The sequence below is a fragment of the Lissotriton vulgaris genome, unplaced genomic scaffold (genome assembly GCF_964263255.1).
Source record: "Lissotriton vulgaris unplaced genomic scaffold, aLisVul1.2 SCAFFOLD_2942, whole genome shotgun sequence".
Lineage (NCBI taxonomy): Eukaryota > Metazoa > Chordata > Amphibia > Caudata > Salamandridae > Lissotriton > Lissotriton vulgaris.
The window spans coordinates 116788-135232 of NW_028251710.1; the positions used below are offsets into that span (position 1 = coordinate 116788).

The 18445-nt window shown below is 50.5% G+C and overlaps 1 long non-coding RNA gene across 1 annotated transcript in view; it reads left to right on the forward strand.

The window, feature by feature from the left end:
- Window positions 1-15373, forward strand: part of LOC147662803 (uncharacterized) — a 37073-nt gene extending 21700 nt beyond the window's left edge. The window contains exon 3 of the long non-coding RNA XR_015305484.1: window positions 15262-15373. This is a non-coding gene — a long non-coding RNA (uncharacterized LOC147662803). The remainder of the gene's footprint in view (window positions 1-15261) is intronic.
- Window positions 15374-18445: the final 3072 nt, after the last annotated feature.

Below are 18445 nucleotides of genomic sequence, written 5' to 3' on the forward strand. Positions count from 1 at the left end.
TCTGGCAGTTCTTTTTATGATCTCAGTGCCGTGTGCACCCTTCTCTCTGCTACACATTATATGGGTAATTCTGGAAGTTATTTTCATGATCTCAGTGCCATGTGCACCCTTCTATCTGCTCCACTTTATATGTGTAATTCTGCGAGCTCTTTTTATGCTCTCAACCTCGCATGCACCCTTCTATCTGCCCCACTTTATATGCGTAGTTCTGGCAGCTCTTTTTGTGCTCTCAGCCTTGTGTGCACCCTTCTATCCGCTCCACTCTGTATGCATAATTCTGGCAGTTCTTTTTATGATCTCAGTGCCGTGTGCACCCTCCTCTCTGCTACACATTATATGGGTAATTCTGGAAGTTCTTTTCATGTTCTCAGTGCCATGTGCACCCTTCTATCTGCTCCACTTTATATGTGTAATTCTGGCAGCTATTTTTGTGCTCTCAGCCTCATGTGCACCCTTCTCTCTGCTACACATTATATGGGTAATTCTGGAAGTTCTTTTTATGATCTCAGTGCCATGTGCACCCTTCTATCTGCTCCACTTTATATGTGTAATTCTGGCAGCTCTTTTTGTGCTCTCAGCCTCATGTGCACCCTTCTATCTGCTCCACTTTATATGTGTAATTCTGGCAGCTCTTTTTGTGCTCTCAGCCTCATGTGCACCCTTCTATCTGCTCCACTTTATATGTGTAATTCTGGCAGCACTATTTATGCTCTCAGCACCGTGTGCACACTGTGAGAAGTTGGCCTGGCATATGTTGTCCACTATTCTAGTGGGGAACTTGCACCAGTCCAAACGACCCTTATTAATGGTAGGTTTAAAGACAACCTATATAGAAAGCTATCCTAGTGGTAGCTGTGGAGAGAAGCCTTCAGGCTAAGTCGTGAAGGAATGTAAAGAAGCTAGTGCACCCTTCTCTCTGCAGCGCTTTTTAACCTTTAAGTGCATTCATTTTAGACAGCTTGTTTGTAAATTGTAAGCGCTCTCACCGGGATTCCCTGTGTGAGCACGCTGGTACTTCTGTGCATTCGACATTACCAGGCTTCGCATTGCGCCCTCCCGGTTTCACTTTCTAGCCACCCCACCATCTTGTTGTTGTGCTTCTCCCCTGGCCCGCCTCCACGTCCCCGCCTCCCAGCGGACCCTCCCACCCACGGATAGAGAGCTCACCTCCTCCCAGGACTGATTGTGACCGCCTGGACATCGTCCGGAACGGCCGCTCCCCTCGCTTCCTGCTCCCAGCCCAGTGCAGCGTCCACAGCCCACAGCTGAATCTGGTTTTGCCTGTGACTCGCCTGCAGAGTCTGGTATCGTTGATCTGACCTGTTCAATTCGTTCTGTGCATTATTTAGAGGCAGCGCTTTTTAACTTGTATGTTCATGTAGTTTTGGCAGCGCTTTTTAACCTTTAAGTGCATTCATTTTAGACAGCTTGTTTGTAAATTGTAAGCGCTCTCACCGGGATTCCCTGTGTGAGCACGCTGGTACTTCTGTGCATTCGACATTACCAGGCTTCGCATTGCGCCCTTCCGGTTTCACTTTCTAGCCACCCCACCAGCTTGTTGTTGTGCTTCTCCCCTGGCCCGCCTCCACGTCCCCGCCTCCCAGCGGACCCTCCCACGCTCCGCCCCCTCCACCACCTATGTTAGTCAGATGGGTCCACGCGCTACGGCCACGCCGAAGGTGCGCCAAAGGTAAGCCCGTCTACGCCCGTCCGCGCCTGGACCGCGCCCAGCGCCAGACCCCCTGGCCCTCGCATTGCCCAGCCCTCCCGCATTACCTACGATGCCACCACCCTCCTAGCCCTTAACCCCGGCCGTTCCCCCAACTGCGTCCAAGCCGCTCCTGGACACACCCATGGACCTTTCTCATGCTACTCCTGCAAATTCATCTGCACCGTCAACAACTCCGCTACGACCACACCACAGATCCCTGACCCCAACCACCTACAATGCATCCTGATCAACACCCGATCGGTCCACAGACACGCCATTGACCTATGGAATCTACTAGACACCATCTCTCCGGACGTCGCCTTCCTAACAGAAACATGGATGAACGCCTCTTCCGCCCCAGACATCACCATAGCCATCCCAGAAGATTATAAGATCATACGCAAGGACCGTACCGGCCACACAGGAGGAGGAATCGCTATCGTCCATAAGAAATCCATCCACATCTCAACCAGCTCTGACGTCAATCTCGCCAACTCTGAACACCTTCACTTCCAGATCCACATCGACCCCAAGACCACACTCAGAGGCACTCTCCTTTACAGGCCACCAGGACCCCGCGCACAATTTAGCGAGGGCATCACGGACTTCATCACTCCACACGCGCTCCCCTCCAAAGATTACATCCTTCTGGGAGACCTCAACTTTCACCTTGAAAAGCACAACGACCGCAACTCCACCACCCTTTCGGACAACCTCGCCAACCTCGGACTTAAACAACTGGTCACTTCCCCCACCCACATCGCAGGCCACACTCTCGTCCCGATCTTCTCCTCCAGCAATCATGTCTCCTTCAGCCACACTACGGATCTCCTCTGGACTGACCACAGCTGCGTTCACTTTACCTACAACAAGCCCAAACCCAACAACCACCCACAACCAACTCTGCAAAGAAACTGGAACAAAATCACCATCGACCAGATCTCCTCATCGCTTCTTCCAAACCCCCCAGCCTACTCCTCAAACCCCGACCAAGCCGCCACCAACCTCACCCTATGGTTATCCAACAGCGCCGACATCCTAGCACCACTGAAAAAACGACAAAGCAAACTTGGCAGCAAGAAGGCCTCCTGGTTCAACGATGATCTTAAGAAATCCAAGAAACTCTGCCGCTCCCTTGAGAAGGCCTGGAAAAAAGACCCATCCACCAACACCAAGGACGCCTTCAAAAACGCCACCCGCATCCACCACCAACTGATCCGAAAGGCCAAGAAAACCGCCTTCAAGGACCGACTAGATAACAACGCCCACAACAGCGAGGAACTTTTCAACATCGTCAAGGAATTTACCAATCCCTCGGCCAACTCTAACGACATCACCCCCTCTCAAGCCCTCTGCGACTCCCTAGCTTCATTCTTCCACAACAAAATTGCAGACATCCACAACAGCTTCGACAACCAACCCGGAGACCAACCCACCCAACCATCTGCTGGACCTTCACCCCCCTCGAACATCCTTAATGACTGGAACCCAATCTCCACTGAGGACACCATCCGCCTGATGAACTCCATCCACTCAGGATCCCCCACAGACCCATGCCCTCACCACATCTTCAACAAAGCAGACTCCATTATAGCACCGCACCTCCGAGACGTCATCAACTGCTCCTTCAACTCCGCCACCTTCCCGGAAAGCTGGAAACACGCTGAACTCAGCGCCCTTCTGAAAAACCCCACAGCTGACCCCACCGAACTCAAAAATTACCGCCCCATCTCGCTCCTTCCATTCCCGGCCAAAGTCATCGAGAAAGCTGTCAACAACCAGCTCGCCGCCTTCCTCGAAGCCAACAACCGTAGGAACCGGCATACAAACAATTGTGCCGCCATTTGACGGCGAGGTAGACAGGCCACGCCTACCCCAAGGCCACTCCCACCCGCCCTCCACAGTATAAATACGCTGCCTTCAGCGCTACCAAATCAGACCTTGTAATTCTCCTGAGGCGGAAGCCGGGAGACCTCTTGTTTTTAAAAATTGTATTTTTGTACTTTCACCTTGCGCATTCTTTGCATTTTTAAAACTTCACTCACCCCCTGCCATCACGGAAAACAGGCGATAGAAGCGCCGAACAGCGACCCTTTCGCTGCAACGTAGGAACCGGCATACAAACAATTGTGCCGCCATTGACGGCGAGGTAGACAGGCCACGCCTACCCCGAGGCCACGCCCACCCGCACCTTCTCCGCCCATAAAAAATGTGCAATCACCGGACGCGCAGCGGACGGGCGCAGCGGGCGCGCCGTCAGCGCGCCAAAGGCGCGCCAAAGGCAGGCCCGTCTGGGCCCGTCCGGGCCCAGCCGGCCCTAGGACCAGACACTATGCCCAAATCACAGCCCCACCTATCCTACTCCCCGGATACCCTCCGTCTTTGGAACACTAAGAAAAACCCTCAGTGCGACTTCATTCTCAAGGATGACACCCCGTTCACAGGATGTCCCCTTTGCGACACCCACAAAGCTACGGAACCTTGCCATATGCTTCGACTGGGCCTTCTGAACTGCAGGTCGCTAGCAAAACACTCGCACGAGATCAACCTCCTCACTCAAACCCTCTCGTTAGATGCCCTATTTTTGACCGAAACCTGGCTGACCTCCAGCAACGGCTCGGACCTGGTCAATGCAACCCCCCCCGGCTATCAAGTCTGCTGCCTTGATAGACCAGTTGGAAGAGGTGGCGGGCTCGCCATTCTCTATAAAAGCAATTTCAGCTGCAGGATCAACGAGGGCACGGTCAAGGACTGTGAAAACTGTAACTTCACCCTCCAGATCTCCCCCACCACTTCACTATCGGGTCTGCTGGTATACCGACCACCAGGCGCGACATGTGATTTCCCAAGCACGCTGATGGACCACATCCTTTTAAAAACATTAGAAACGCCCAACTTCCTCCTTCTAGGGGACTTGAACCTACACTTTCTAGATAAGGCAGACAACATGGCCGCCAACCTCCAAGCAGACCTCATGTCAGCTGACCTCCTGCTCCTGAACTCGAAACCCACGCACGAGAAAGGGCATCTCCTAGACCCAGTTTTCTCTAACATTAAAAATCTTCAAACACAAGACCCTACCCCTCTTCCATGGACCGACCACTTTCTGGTCCCCATGCACTGGTCCTATCAGCCCGCCACGGTTCCTAAACAGAAAACCAAGATTCTAACCAGACGTTGGAACAAGCTAAGACCAGAAGAATGGGAAGTGAAGCTGAGGGAATCCGACGGTCCCCTCTCCACTGACCCCAACACCGCCGATAGAGAGTTTAACAGCTGGCTCACCAACCCCCTAGACAGCCTCGTCCCACTAACATGCTCCCTCAAGCATGTAAAAAGGATTAACCATGCCCCTTGGTACACTCCGGCCCTGAACATCCTCAGGAAGGAGTGCAAAAAGACGGAGCGGACTTGGAGAAAAAATAAATCGGCGACGAACAAAAACGCCTACCAAACAGCCATGAAGGCATACAAACAGGCCCTCCACAGCGCAAAAAGCTCCTTCTTTGAGGAAAGAATAAAGAACTCCGCGTGCTCTGCTAAGGAGACTTTTTCCATCCTTAAAGAGCTTCTCCATGTCCCAGCCCCCCCGCAGATATCCCTGGACCCCAAAGCAGCCGAGGAGAAATGCGCCAACCTGGCTAATTTCTTTGATAATAAAATAAAGAAAATCCTTTCCTCCCTACCCACCACCAATCAGGCCACCCCCGGATCAGTCAAGGATTGTACCCTCACGTCAAGAAATCCCACAGACTCTTCCGAACTCCCTCGTTTAGCCTCATTCGGACCATTCACGGAAGAAGAAGTGGCAACCACCCTAGCAGCCACGAAAAGTGGCGCTCCCAGCGACTTAGTGCCCGTACGGTTCACAAAAAACATCGCTCGGACCATTGCAGCTAGACTCACGGCCCTCATTAACACCTCGTTTACCCAAGGAGAAGTCCCTCAAAGCTGGAAGGAGGCCGTGGTCAAAGGTTTATTGAAGAAGCCATCACTAGACCCCACGGACTTGTCCAACTATAGACCCATCTCGCTCCTCCCCTGGATAGGGAAGGTTGCGGAGAAGCTTGCAAATAAACAGCTGTCCCACTTCTTGGAGGCAAACCTTCTCTTAAAAAACTCCCAAACCGGCTTCAGACCAGGTCAGGGGACAGACACCGCCCTCCTGGCGGCCGTAGAAAAAGCGAGGGAAATCATTGACACAGGAGGATCAGTGGCAGTGGTCCTCCTGGACCTCAGCGCGGCATTCGACACTGTCAACCATCAGGTCCTAGCCCAGCGCCTAGACAACACAGGCATACAAGACAGTGCGCTGAGATGGCTTACATCTTTCCTCTCCCAACGCTCCTTCCAAGTTTGGGAAGGAGAAAGCCGCTCCCCCCCAATCCCCCTCCGGTGTGGAGTGCCTCAGGGCTCCTCACTGAGCCCCACGCTTTTCAACGTGTATAAGGCCCCACTGGAGGAGCTGGTCGCCCCATTCGGAGTCACGATCGTCAGCTACGCTGACGACACCCAGCTGGTGGTGACCCTCTCACACCCCAAGCTTAAACCCTCCAACCTGCGTGACTGTCTCTCCACCGTCCACCAATGGATGAGCGACTCTGACCTAAAGCTCAACGGGTCAAAAACAGAGATCCTGCTCCTCGGCCACAAAACCTCGAGTCTCCCACCTGACATCTGGCCCACCTGTATGGGTGACCCCCCTCCCCCAAAACAGAGGTCAAGAGTCTAGGAGTGTGGCTGGAGACAGATCTCACCTTTAGGACTCAGGCTAGGAGAACTGCCGGCATCTGCTATGGGCTTCTGAGATCATGCAGAAAGGTACTTCCCCTACTACCATTCCAGTCTCGTCTCCTGCTAATTCAAGGTCTAGTGCTAGCAAGGCTAGACTACAGCAACGCTATTTACCTCGGTGCGCCGGAAGCCACCTACCAGATCTTACAAAAAACCCAAAATGCCGCAGCCCGCCTGCTCACAAACACCCCATCAAGAACATCGGCCAAACCAGCGTTGAGAAAACTTCATTGGCTCCCCGTGAGGGAAAGAGTTGCATTCAAGGCCCTCTGCCTGGCCCACAAGACCCTGCACAACGCTGGCCCCCCCATTCTGAGGACGTGGATCACCCCATACAGACCACCGAGAGCGCTCCGGTCGGAACAGGGAAACCTTATCGTTGTCCCTAGGGTGAAGAAAACCCGCTTTGGCGGTCGCAGATTCTCGGTAAACACGGCCAGAAAATGGAACGCTCTTCCCCCGAACCTCAGAGCGGAACCAAACCTCCTAAGATTTAGGAAGTCCCTCAAAACCCTCCTCTTTCCTTGATCTACTTGAAGTTTCCCTTGCCCCCCCCTTTAGGAGTACGAGGTTTCAGCGCTGGGATACTCGAGGGTGACTACGCGCTCTATAAAAACCTAAAATAAAAATAAAATAAATAATAACAAATCCCTCGACTCCTCACAGTCCGGCTTCCGAGCAAAACACAGCACTGAGACCGCCCTCATCGCAGCAACAGATGACATTCGAACTCTACTGGACAATGGAGACACAGTCGCCCTCATCCTCCTCGACCTCTCCGCAGCCTTCGACACAGTCTGCCATAGCACCCTTCTACAGCGCCTCAGAAACATCGGAATCCAAGGAAAAGCACTAGAATGGATCACCTCGTTCCTCACCGGAAGAACCCAGAGAGTCCGCCTTCCACCATTCAAGTCAGTGGCCACTGAAGTCATCTGCGGCGTACCACAAGGATCTTCACTCAGCCCCACCCTTTTCAACGTATACATGAGCCCCCTCGCGGCCATCGCCCGCCAACACAACCTCAACATCATCTCCTATGCGGATGACACTCAACTGATACTATCACTCACCAATGACCCTAGCACCGCCAAAACTAACCTACACGAAGGAATGAAAGAAGTAGCCGAATGGATGAAACACAGCCGTCTGAAACTGAACTCAGATAAAACAGAAGTCCTCATTTTAGGTACCTCCCCCTCCGCATGGGACGACTCTTGGTGGCCAGAAGCCCTTGGAAAAGCACCCATCCCGACGGACCACGCACTGAACCTGGGCGTCATCCTGGATTCCTCACTTTCGATGAACAGACAAGTCAACGCCGTCTCTTCATCCTGCTTCAACATTCTTCGCATGCTCAAAAAAACATTTCGTTGGATCCCCACCGAAACTAGGAAAACGGTCACCCACGCTCTGGTCACGAGCCGACTGGACTATGGAAACACCCTCTACGCCGGTACTACCGCCAATCTCGAGAAAAAACTCCAACGAATCCAAAACGCCTCAGCCAGGCCCATATTAGACATCCCGCGTAAAGAACATATCTCTAGTCACCTGAAAAACCTCCACTGGCTTCCCGTCAATAAGAGGATCACTTTCCGGCTCCTAACCCACGCACACAAAGCACTCTACGAAATCGGACCAGAATGCCTCAACACACGACTGTTCTTCTACACCCCCTCCCGCCAACTACGATCATCCAACCAAGCCCTTGCCACTGTACCTCGCATCAACAAAACCACCATGGGAGGTAGATCCTTCTCCTACCTGGCAGCTAAAACCTGGAACTCACTTCCCACTTACCTTCGCCTTACCCAGAACCACCTAGCATTCAGAAAGCAACTTAAAAGTGGATATTTGACAAGTAATTCCCCACCCCTCCTCAAGCGCCTTGAGACCCTCTGGGTATGTAGTGCGCTATATAAATTCTCTGACTTGACTCTCTGACATGTGCACCCTTCTATCTGCTCCACTTTATATGTGTAATTCTGGCAGCTCTTTTTGTGCTCTCAGTGCAATGTGCACCCTTCTCTCAGTTCCACTTCATATGCATACCACTGCCAGCTCTTTTTCTGCTCCTAGCCTCATGTTTACTCTTCTATCTGCTCCTATTCATATGCGTATTTCTGGCAGCTCTTTTTGTGCTGTCAGCCTCGTGGGCACCCTTCTCTCTACTCCACATTATATGCGTAATTCTGGCAGTACTTTTTATGCTATCAGTTCTGTGCGCACCCTTCTATCTGCTCCACCATGTATGAGTATTTCTGGCAGTTCTTTTTATGCTCTCAGTGCCGTGTGCACCCTTCTATCTGCTCCACTTTATATGTGTAATTCTGGCAGCTATTTTTATGATCATAGCCTCATGTGCACCCTTCTTTCTGCTCCACATTACATGCATAATTCTGGCAGTTCTTTATATGATCCTAGCATCATATGCACCTTTCTCTCGTCTCCATATTATATGCGTAATTCTAGCAGCTCTTTTTATGATCCTAGCCTTGTGAGCACCCTTCTCTCTACTTCACATTATATGCGTAATTCTGTCAGTTCTTTTTATGCTCTCAGTGCTGTGTGTACCCTTCTATCTGCTACACTTTTTATGCGTAATTCCAGCAGTTCTTTTCATGCTATCAGTGCCGTGTGCACCATTCTCTCTGCTCCAAAATATATGCATAATTCTGGCAGTTCTTTTTGTGCTCTCAGTGCCATGTGCACCCTTCTATCTGCTCCACTTTATATGTACAATTCTGGCAGCTCCTTTTGTGCTCTTAGCCCCATGTGCACCCTTCTCTTTGCTCCACTTTATATGCATTTTTCTGGCAGCTCTTTTGTGCTCTCAGCCTTGTGCGCACCCTTCTATCTGCTCCACTTTATATGTGTAATTCTGGAAGCACTATTTATGCTCTCAGCACCGTGTGCACACTGTGAGAAGTTGGCCTGGCATATGTTGTCCACTATTCTAGTGGGGAACTTGCACCAGTCCAAACGACCCTTATTAATGGTAGGTTTAAAGACAACCTATATAGAAAGCTATCCTAGTGGTAGCTGTGGAGAGAAGCCTTCAGGCTAAGTCGTGAAGGAATGTAAAGAAGCTAGTTTTACCAGTCTATAATCTCATGAATAACCAAATGAAAGGAGAACCACACCAGGTAAATATATAAAATATATATATTTATTCTAAACACATCCCTCTAGTCTCTTTATGAGGCTAGAGGAAAAAGTGCATTCAGTAAACTTATATAATAAGAAAGTGGTATAAGAACCATAACTGACATAGATACAAGGTCTAGAGCCTTTAGAACCATTGGGGCCACCAGGAACCACCCAAGGTAGTGATACAGGGGACCCACGGGGGACTCGTGCAGTGTCTAAACACAGCCGCAAATCACCATTAACTTCTATGGAGAAAGTCACGGTTGGAATTTTAAAGATTAAGGATACTTAGAAGAGGACTTGGAACGAACCCCTGTAGAACTAGGCAATTCTAGAGTCAACACCCGTAGGAGTACTGGGGAACTCGAGTTACCTCACCCAGGGAAGCCGGGTGCATAGGTGTCTTTTCGTGTCCGGTTTCGTCATCAATTTTAATGGAGAGCTGCTGCAAAATGCTGCTGGTGACCAAGTCGAAAGGGTTCGGGTGGATCCAATGGTGGATCGGAGATCTGAAGAACCTGAAAGCAGACGGGACAGGGTCTGGTTCACTTGCCAGTGACCAGGAAGGTGATGAGAAGATGCCCACCGATTTCGGGTGATTTCAGGTGTGAAACTTGACTCTTCAGCCACGAGAACCAGGAGGCGTTGATGATGACCAAGAGCTGGATTCAAGCTGTCCCACAAAGGATGTCAAGTGCTGCATAGTCGGTATCTGGACTGGACCTAACAAGCCTTAAGAACAGCAACCCACGCAGAAAGCAAAGATTGGCTTTTGTGCACACCGGCAAGTTCTGAGGGACTCACCACTTGGTGGGGAGTCAGGGCACGTCTGGAGCAACCAGGAAAGCCCTAGAAACAGAAGAGTTACCTTTGTGGGGACCCACCAGTCGACAGACCAGGGGTAGTGAAGAAGCCTCAAGCAGAAATGCTAGAAGCAGGCCCACGGAACACTTTTGGAATGCAGGTCCACAATATTCAAAGCAAATGGTGCTCCGGGCTTGGACTACAAGTAGCCCAAAGCACAACTTCGGAAAAGCTTGGGAAGTTGATGCACTAGCAAATGTGCACAGTGTCCAGGAGTTCCGGTCCCACGTCATTCGTGAGGGCTGCGGGTCTCAGCTTTGCTGGGATCTTGTGGCGGCCTCTTAGAAGGCTGGAAGTCCATGTCCTGAGTCGCAAATCCATCGGGATCTAGCGGGAGCCTTGGAAATACAGACCGGCAAGATGCTTCTTTTGTGCCTGTTTGAACAGGGGAGTCACTCCTTGACCCCAAGGGAGATTCTTCCATCTTATAGTCGTGTAAAATGTCAAAGTTCCAGAATTTATGTTGCAGAGTTTTGTCCAGGTGTAATCTGAAGTCCTAAGGACTGGGGTCCCATACTTATGCTATGAAAAGGGGTTGGACATACTTTGGGGACCAACCTATGGGAGGGTCAGGGGAGAGGGGTGGCTACACCCCTTTCCATTTTTCCAGTTTCGCGCCAGAGCAGGGGCTGAGTGCCCCTGCAACCGGTTTGAACTGTGGTATGCACAGGAACACCAAGTGTGCCCCAGCACTGTCTGAAAAGCATTCTATGAATGCACCTACCCAGCCCCAATACACTAAAGCCTGACTGGGAGGTGGTTACTCCTCCCTGTGACAGGAAATCTATTGTCCAGGCCTCCCCTGCTGGAGTTTTGTCCATCAGTAGGAGGTCAGACCAGTGTCTGTGGCATCCATTTTGTGATGCCAGGGCTCTTTTGAAATATTACCGGTTAGACCAGTGTGTACATGTCTCTCCCTCTAGAAGGGTGGAATTCTACCTCCGCCGCAAGGACTGGCGGGGGGGGGAGTAGGATTCTAAAGTGTTTGACACCAAACACGACATGTTTCCATGCAGCCATTCCAAAGTTAGCATTTACTTTGAGGTCATAATGCACTTAAGAGTATATGGTATGGCTGCATCACAGAACAGCCTCAGAGAATAGATTCCGAAAGCTGCAGAGGGGTCCTGCTCATGCATGGGTACCCTCTCACACAAAACCAAGCACTCTGCCTTCAGGATTGATAAGGCCTGCCATAGAAGTGACTTAAAGGTTTATAGGTGTCAGTGATTAAAGGTAGATATAAATGTAAATGTACTTATATAGCGCACGACTACCCGGAGGCCTCTTGGCGCTTGTACGAATACCGCTTAGGAACCCTTCCTGGCCTTTCCCTGTGTGCCCACTATTGGGCAACCCCAAGGTGAAGCCAGGCATCCTAGCGTTGTGGGGGCAGTTGTAGAGATTAAGCAAGCTATTGCCCAGAGTTGCAGAGTGGGATTTATGATTAGAATAGGCACCAAGGCGCGAATTATCAGGTCCGAGGAAATTGAGTCCAAGACCCGCCGAGGCGGGAATTGAACCCTGGTCCCGGGCCAGACTTCTGCATCAGGGTCTGCCTCTCTAACCATTGAGCCACACTTCTATATCATAGTAAGGGGTGCATGCACCACCTTACCCAGGCTGTGGAAGGCTTCCCAGGAGTGGCATAATACATGCTTCAGCCCCTGGTAGGCCTCTGGGGTGCCTCTGGTGCCCTTCGTCTTCATCCCTGCGAGCTTACTGACGATCTGGAATCCAACTTGGAGGTGGTTCATAAGTGGCTGACTGCCAGATTTGATGAGTTAGCTCCAGCGAAGTCAGCCAAATCAGCCCATAGCCATGTCTCCGCTCCTTGGTTCACCCTCTTACTCAGAAAAATGCGCCAAGAGTGCAAAAAAGCTGAAAGAGTATGGCGGCGAAAATACGAGCCGGAGGATAAATTAAAATATCGAGATACTATTAAGATCTATCATAAACACATTTCTGAGGGCAAAAAAGAATATCTGGAACGCAGAATAGACGAAGCGGATAACATGAGCAAGGAACTTTTCAGAATAGTTAAGGAGTTCGCCTCCCCTTCTGCCTGCTCACCTTCTCACTCTCACACAGAAGAGTGGGTTAGGCAACTTGCAGTCTTCTTTGCACATAAAATTACGACGATTCAGAAGTCTTTTCCTGTATCGGACCCCACAGTGTCAGCACATAGATCAATTTCCCCTCCCTCTTTGAGCGAAGTCAACGGGCCCATACTCTCGGTCTTCCCTCCAATGTCCTGTGCCACCTCCTATGATCTCTTGTCCCGGCTTCAGTCAGGCTCACCATTGGATCCTTGCCCGGCGAAATGTTTGGGTAGAGTGGTTTCAGCTGTCAATATCTTGCTAAACCCTCTGCTGAATCTCTCCCTGACCACGGGAGTGGGTCCTCCGGCATGGAAACACGCATTGATTCTGCCACTAATCAAAAAGCCTACTTTACATCCCCTGGTGCATGCTAATTACAGGCCGATCTCCCTACTCCCTGCTCTAGCGAAGGTTGTTGAAAAACATGTGCAGCTCTCGATCTCCAACTTCATTGAGACCAACAACATCCTCCATGATACTCAATCCGGTTTCCGTGCTAATTATTGCACATAGACAGCCCTTCTGGAGGTCACCGAAGCTATCAGGGAAACTCTCGATCTAGGAGGAAAGGCTATTTTAGTCATGCTGGATCTGTCGGCGGCTTTCGACACCGTCCCACATGACGGTCTCCTTTTAAGACTCCGGGAGATCGGGTTTCGTGGGACGGTGTTGGATTGGTTTAAATCCTTTCTTTCGGACCGTCGATAGGTGATCTGGGCACCACCGTTCTCCGCTGAAATGCCGCCGCTAGAGGTGGGAGTTCCTCAAGGGTCTATTCTGAGCCCCACCCTTTTTAATATCTATATGGCCCCTCTGGCGGTGGTAGCGGAGGCTTTTGGTGCCCAGATCATATCCTACGCTGATGACACCCAGCTCCTGTTCACTTGCAGGAAGGGTGAGGCTTTTGATGGCGCCAGAATCAAAGACTGCCTCAGTTCGGTCTTTGCTTGGTTTCAACGACACAGCCTAAAATACAACTCAGACAAGTCTGAGTTGCTTTTCTTTGGGTGTGCTCCTGATCCGTGCTGGAAATCGTGGTGGCCCCAGGACATGTTTTCCTCCTAAGAAAGAATCTTGGTGTGATATGTGATGACGACCTCTCTTTTAAATCCCAGATTATTGGGTTATCGGGGAAATGCTTTGGCATCTTGAAGATGCTTAGAAAATTTCTCCCGCTGCTATCCCTACAATATAAAAAAATTATTGTTCAGGCGTTGGTCGGATCGAGACTCGACTACGCCAATGCCTTGTATCTGGGATTGCCAAAATACTTGCTTGCCAGACTACAAATAGTGCAGAACTCGGAGGCAAGAGCCATTTTCGGCCTTCCACGTAGAGCTAGAGCCTCTGATTTGCTCCAAAAGTTGCACTGGCTGCCCATCTCGAAAAGAATCGTCTTTAAGATTCTTACTCTGGCGTTCAAGGCCCTGCATTCTGTGGGCCTTAATTATATCAGGAAGCGAATGGCTTTCTATGTGCCCAGGAGGATGCTGCGGTCGGCCACATCGGCCACGATCGCTGTCCTGCCTATCAGACGTGCCCGGATGGGTGGACGGTCCTTCCGCTATCTAGCGGCCAGCCACTGGAACGAGCTCCCCGTCTCCCTCCGGAAAGCCAACAGTCTCCTCTCCTTCAAAAGGGAGTTGAAGACCTGGCTTTTTACTGCTTGACCTTTCAGACCACTGTATGCTGCTGTCTGGTGTTTTTCGGATTCAGGTCTCTTTGCCAAAGCGCCGGGACACCCTATGGGGTAGCCGTGCGCTATAGAAGAGATCGCACATAACATAACATAACCTATGCCCTTAGTACCTATGGAACCATATACTAGGGACAAACAATTGTAACCCAGTAACGAATCTGGAGTGTACCTAAAGAACATGCAGTCAACGTAGAGAGGAAGCAACTAGGCTGGGGTCATTGAATAGCAGGGCCCCAGCCAGACTTAAGTCGTAAAACAGTGAAACACCAGCAAAAATTGGGGGTAACCATAGTAAGCAGATCCTACTCTCCTTCACACACTTCTATTTGTTTCACTTTATATGTGTAATTTTGGCAACTCTTTTTGTGCTCTCAACCTCATGTGCCCCCTTCTCTCTGCTCCACTTAGTATGTGTAATTCTGGCAGCTCCTTTTGTGCTCTCTGCCTCATGTGCACCCTTCTCTCGGTGCCTCTTTATATGTGTAATTCTGGCAGCTCCTTTTGTGCTCCTAGCCTCATGTGCACCCTTCTCTCGGTGCCTCTTTATATGTGTAATTCTGGCAGCTCCTTTTGTGCTCCTAGCCTCATGTGCACCCTTCTCTCTGTGCCTCTTTATATGTGTAATTTTGGCTGCACCTTTTGTGCTCCCAGCCTCATGTGCACCCTTCTCTCGGTGCCTGTTTATATGTGTAATTCTGACAGCTCCTTTTGTGCGCCCTACAAAAACCTGCCTCTGAGTCTGCCCTCCATTTTGGGGGCCTGGAACTCCCCTTAAGCTCCTGATTCACCTCATGTGCAGGGATGGGGGAGGCCCTCAGGAGCCACCTGACCCATGCGCCCCCTTCCTCTGGAGGGTGGACCTGCACTGTGTAGCTGGTCTGTCTGGTCGCTCCTAGCATGGGCAGTCTCTGAATACCCCTCTGTGTTTTGTCTTCTAGCGGGAAGCCTGCTCCTCAAGGGCTGTATTGCAGACTGCTCAAATTACCAAGTCTCTACGATCGACATTTTTGGCATTAGCAGTTGCTGCACCACCGACCTGTGCAACGGAGCCCCGTCCAGCGGGGTGGCTAGTGTGAGGTCCAGCTATGCAGTGATCTACGTCGCAGTGGGTGTCACTGCCCTGCTGCTGGGAGTGCGCCTCTAAGGTATGTCCGGGGCAGTACGACCTCAGCTCAGACAGTGGCGTAGCTTTAGGGGGTGTTTAGGGCGTTACACCCCTTAATATATTTTATGGCACATAGTTGGGCACAGGTGCTTTCATGTTGGGGTGTCTGTTGTGTTTCACCAGGAGGTTTTACATAAACACAAACAAACACTCACACTCCCTCCATGGCTGCTTTGACAGTCTTAAAATAACCTTGTTTTTATTTTCACAAAATAGTGTGTTTTATCTCACTTAATACCTTCCCCTGTTATCCACATTCATGCCCTTTCTACTGTCCCTTTAACCCCTCCCTTGCACCCTGCTTGTCGTATTGGTGATTTACACTCCCAGCCTATTTACTGACTAAGCTACCCCCCTGAGCTCAGAGTGAGTGAGGTCCCTGGGTTCTGGGGCATTGAGTCAGTCGGTGTTGTCATTTTCCGGAGTGGGAAGAGGTGTCATGGCACTCAGACACCGATTGACACAGGTTATCACTCCTTATGAACTGAGTACCCAGGTCGGTGTTTACGCAAAGGCGACCTCTGGTGCTGAACCAGACGCACCAAAGGGAAAGAGGTCCCATCTGGACATGAGATAGAGCCCTTAAGGTCCCTCAGCACCACAAAGAGTCCTAGAACTGGCACTGTGCCTTGATGTGTCTTAAAACTTTGGGTAACACAGAGGTTCTGAGGCCAAACTCATCCATTGCAACACTGACAAATGTGCCCCCCCCCCCACCTGGCTCAGTTGGTTTACTTTTTACAGCTTCAAAAAGATATCAAAAGAAACATGTGAAGTCAGACTATAAGTTGTGCAGGTGTTGGAGTTTGTATCACACACAGTTACAAGCCTCACTGCCAGTGCCAGCTTCCATCTGCAGAAAGGAAATGGCCTGGATTTCAGGAAGTGGTCCTGGTAATTGTCGGTGGAAATTCCACCTCGCATTACCGTATAACTTCTAATCAGCTCCTCAAGACGCAGCCATAAACTGGGCGGTAATTCCGTTCCCAGTGGAAAAGTCCCATTTCGACCTGAATAGAATTATACCTTTACTAAAGCAACAGTTACATTGTTTGGTAAAACCAGGCCACGCCCCCTTCTACCCAAAGTGGGCAGAATACATAAATGGTAGAGGGTCAAGTAATGAGAGGAAACATACTTAATTTTACACCATGAATTTTATTTCTAATTTCTGGTATAAAAAAATGTATTTGCAGTGTATTGGTAGGGTGGGACTGCACAAAAGAGGTGATTTCAGTGCTGACTTCACATCTCACCCATTGCCTTGCAGCTTGTGATCAGTCCCTGATTTCAGTCTGCAGGGGCCATTGTTATGCTCAGGCAGCTTCAGCCCTGGCCCTGCCCCCTGGTGGCAGCTCAGTCAGTGCATTGTCACATTCTATGTCCTCAGTCCTGGGACGTCTGAGGATGGACCTCAGTTAAGGCCTTCTCTGGTTTCAAGCAGGGGTCATTTCAAATGTTTGGGGCAGTGACGCAGCAGTCACGGCCAAAGGTCATTCCTACCTTCCAAGGATGAACGTCAGGTTCAGCTAACTTGCTTTCTGCAAGCCCTTACACCAGCAGTTTTCCTTTAATGTTCTCCTGTTAAGAGATGTGACCAATGTTCATCTGAAGAGCATCCCAAGTGATTGGGAGGACTAGTTAACCAAACGAGTTAACCAATGCCTCTGCGAATCACTAATCGTGAGTGGGTGACCTGGGCTTATTTCCAGTTGTCCAGGGAGGAGACCTGAAGCCAGGGTCAGCTCCCCAGAGGTAACACTTGGCTCTTTTCTGAACAGTCTTATCATTTCTTGTAGCCATGTGGGCAGTGCTCAGCGCCAGTACACCCTAGGGTAACCGTGCGCTCTAGAAGCTTTATTAGCATAACATAACATACCATAAGAGGGCTGCATCTTGTGGTGCAGTTTGTGTTGAAGGGTCTCAGGTGGTTGGAACATCCATGGGCCTGGGGTACAACCTGACCCCATTAGTACCGTTGTCACCTGGAAAACCACTCCCCGCTTTGCGTTGGGTGTCAAACAGGACTAGTAATCTCAATTAAAGAAGGTTGGCTGGGTGTATTTGTCTCAGGCAGTGCTAAACACTGTGGATCACATTCCATTCCATCATCATTTTTCTCTTCAGTGACATGACTTACAGGGACAAGCCACAGGTAAAGAGGTTGTCGCTCTCCCCCCCTCCAAAAGGGATGCCCTTCCGAACCAAAGCTCAAGCCTAGCTAGACCACTTCCAGCTTTTTGGGGCCTCATTGGTGATCTCGGGACCACATCTGGATATTAACAACTTACAAAAATGTATTCAGACAAAAAGACATGGCTAAGATGTTTGCATGAACCTCAACCACTAGCAATTGCTCGGAGCTGCATTCCATTCCATCAGGTGCCATTACAGACATCGTTTGTGACTCCTTGCGACCTCCGGAAGGGACACCCACCCATACCCTGCACACCGTGAACGCAGAGATCTTTTACAAGCTGCGCTTTCACAGCTGGCATCCATATGCCTGTCACTATATCCGTTCGCCCTGCCAGGGTCCTGGTGCTGTCTCCTCGCAGCCCTCCTTGTAAAGATAGAAATGTATGCGGCTCACCGATGCTACGAGGACCACAATGCACTGGGAGCGGCTAGGCTCAAACCAGTCTAGAGCCTGGTTTGGTTCCTTGCCTCCATCAAAACTGATCAGTTGACTTTGGCATTGGCTGCTTGATTCCTCTCAGCAGCTGCACCATTTACAGCAGAATCCCAGCAGCTGCACCTCTCACAGCAGAATCCCAGAAGCTGCAACTCTCACAGCAGAATCCCAGAAGCTGCAACTCTCACTGGCAGAATTCCAGCAGCTGCACTTCTCACTGGCAGAATCCCAGCAGCTGCACCTCCCACTGGCAGGATCCCAGCAGCTGCACCTCTCACTGGCAGAATCCCAGCAGCTGCCCCTCTCACTGGCAGAATCCCAG